This window comes from Alligator sinensis, unplaced genomic scaffold, assembly GCF_000455745.1.
Source record: "Alligator sinensis unplaced genomic scaffold, ASM45574v1 scaffold673_1, whole genome shotgun sequence".
NCBI lineage: Eukaryota > Metazoa > Chordata > Crocodylia > Alligatoridae > Alligator > Alligator sinensis.
Genome location: NW_005842829.1, coordinates 142,654 through 145,636, shown reverse-complemented (window position 1 = coordinate 145,636; position 2,983 = coordinate 142,654).

Sequence of the window (2,983 nt, the reverse complement as noted above, 5' to 3'; positions counted from 1 at the left end):
AGCGCCCCGTGGCCCCCGGGCCGGGGCAGAGCAGCACGTGCGAGGCGAGCGGCTCAGGCTCTCGGCAGACTCTGGCAGCGCCCCGTGGGCCCCTCGGCAGCCGGTATCACGAGCCCTGGGGCCCAGCCGGTCCAGCCTGGGGGGCTCAAGTATCTCCAGACACAACACACCGCGGCCCCCCGCACGCCCCCGGCTCTGGGCGCCTGCCCAGGCCCCGGGCGCGCTGGGAGCTGCTGTCTGCCCGGGTCAGCTTCCTGCGGGGCCTGTGCAGCAGGTGCGAGCACTGAGCCGGGCCGTGGGGACACGGACACACGGCAGCACCGGGGCTGGGGAGGGGCCGCAGCACTTCGCTCCATCCACAGGGAAACCTGCCACGGTTCTCCTGGTGCCAGGCCGCAGGGCCCACAGACAGGCGACTGGGCACCAGTGCAGGGGGGGCGGGGGGGCATCCAGCCACTCACGCCACCCACATGACCAATTTGACATGCTCCAGGGCTCAGGGCTGCCCCCCGGGCTCGTCCTGCAGCAGCAGCAGAGCGGGCATGTGCCTGCGACCCACCACAGGGACCTGAGCCAGGCACGCTGTCCCCAGCCCCGTGCCTGGAGCCTGGAACGCGGCACCAGCTGGGACAGAGGCAGCTCCCAGGGGTGTGGGGGGCGAGCCCAGTTCTGGCTCATGCATGGGGCGCATGTCCTGCCACAACCATGGCTGGATCCGGTGGGCAGGGAGCCGAGTGGGGCGGGAGTTGGTGCTGGAGCTTTTTCGTGCCAGCGGAGCTGGGGGGGCAGCGCATGGCTGTTGAGTCACCCTTGCAATCCTGTCCTGGCCCAGCTCCTGCAAAGCGGCCCTTGACCTCCGACTCCCAGGGCCACACGTGGAGCCCAGTAGCAGAGATATGTGCATGCCCAGGCTGGGTCCGCTGCAGCCGTGCACCAGGTACACATGCCACTGGCACTGCAGAGTACATGCATGCTGTGTGGGGGACACCAAAATGCTGGGAGGGGGGTTGCAAGAGGCACAGCGGCCCCACCAAAGGCCGGGGGGGTGGGGGGGGACTATTTACTGCGTGATGTGTAACACAACCCTGGCCGGCTGGGAGAATCCAAGGGGCTGCACATTCCTCAGCAAAAATACCCCGGCCGCGGGCAGGGGTGATGGACTGGACAGCTGCACTGAGCACGGGGCTGGGGCCGGGGCTGCCAGCAGCAGCCAGGCTGCGCCATGCGCCCGGGCGGCTCGGGGGGCGGGGGGTAATGGCAGCTGGTGTGATCCACCGGGCCAGGGAGAGGCATGGGCGGGGGGTCGCAGCCACTGTGGGGGGCAAGCACCAGGCTGCCCAGGTGCAGGCTCAGCTCTCCCAATACAGGGGGGAAGAGACAGCAGGGCCAGGGGGGAGTACTCCATGGTTTTGCCCTCCCCCCAAATCAGGCAGTTCCCTGCCCAAGGGCAGCATCCGGCAAGCCTGGCTTGCTCAGTGCAAGGAGGCCCAACAGCCAGCACTGGGAGGGGACGCGAGGCTGAGCCTTGGCAGCCCCCGGCCCCAAGCTTCCTGCGACACCTCATGGATGCTGGCCCCCGCCTGCAGCCACCCGAGCCTGGCACCTCTGCCTGCTGCGGGCAGCTGCCGACCGGCTGCGCCCCTCTGGGTGGGCGTGGGCAAGCTGGAGCCACCCCGAGAAGGCTCATGGGGCTGCGGGTGCAAGGGGAGCAGATGTGGCTGGTGGCGGGCCCCGGGGCCTGAGGGCAAGCTCTGGGCTTGAGCCCCTTGGGAGACGGGAGAGAGCCCATGCTTGCACCAGCCTGCTCACATGTGCACATGCATTCACACATATGCCCACGCACACATGTGCACTTACAGATGCACACCAACCTACATGCATGCACACAAGGGCACATGTGCATCCCCAGGCTCGTAGTCATGTCTGTGCACATGTATGCATGCATACTTGTGTGTATCTACCCACGAACCCATGCATGTATGAAGACATCAAGCCACAGATCTGGCACAGGGCAGAGAGAAGGGAGGCAAAGCTGGGCTGGGGGGTAGGGGAAGGAGGCAGGGCCCTTTGGCAGTGGGGCGCATGGGTCTGGGGCCGGGACCCGACGCAGCTCCTGATGGCACCGGGCACTGAAGTGGCTCCTCTGGCAGACCTGTTCCCAGCTCAGGTGCCGCAGGGTGGCAATGGGACAGTGCCGTCAGCCCCAGCTCCCGGGGGGGCTGCAGCTGGACTTGGGTCGGGCCTGGTGCCCCAAGCAGACAGCTCAGCCTGGGCCCTGCGGGGCATTGTGCCCTTCCCTCTCCCCACAGTGCAGTGCAGAGCCACCTCCACTGCACTGCCCCACTCGCCCGCCCTCACTGTGCAGGGCCCCCCAGCCCATCACAGTGCAGTGGAGGTGGCTCCACTGCCCAGGGGCTTGTTGCTCCAGAGCTGTGCAATACATGCACACCCCCACCCGCTGGTGCAGTGCCAGGCCCCCCTGCTGGCCCACAAGGTCATGACCCGTAGTGCCACCCTGCGCAGTGTGCGCAGTGTAGGACCCCTCCTCCCCCACAGTGCAGTGCCGCTCCCCCAGCCAGGACAGTGCTGCTCTGGGGCTGCTGCAAGGCCCCACAGGGACGGGCTGGGGGCAACATTGGGAACACTGGAGCTGCAGTGGAAGCAATGACCTATAGGCCCCACCCACTGCAGTGTCCCAGGCCCCACCCACTCTGTAACGGACCAATCAAAACCCCCACTGCCATCATCCAGGCTCTGCCCACATAGCAACCGACCAATCGGAGCCACCACTGCCATCTTCCAGGACTTGCCTACACAACAACCAACCAATCAGAACCCCCACTGCAGGGCCCCAGGCCCTGCCCACACCATAAGCAACCAATCAAAACTCCTGCTGCCATCTTCCAGGCCCTGCCCACACTGGAATGGGCCAATGGGCACCTCCACTGCAGTGCTCCCGCCTCCAAACACATCACTGCGCAGT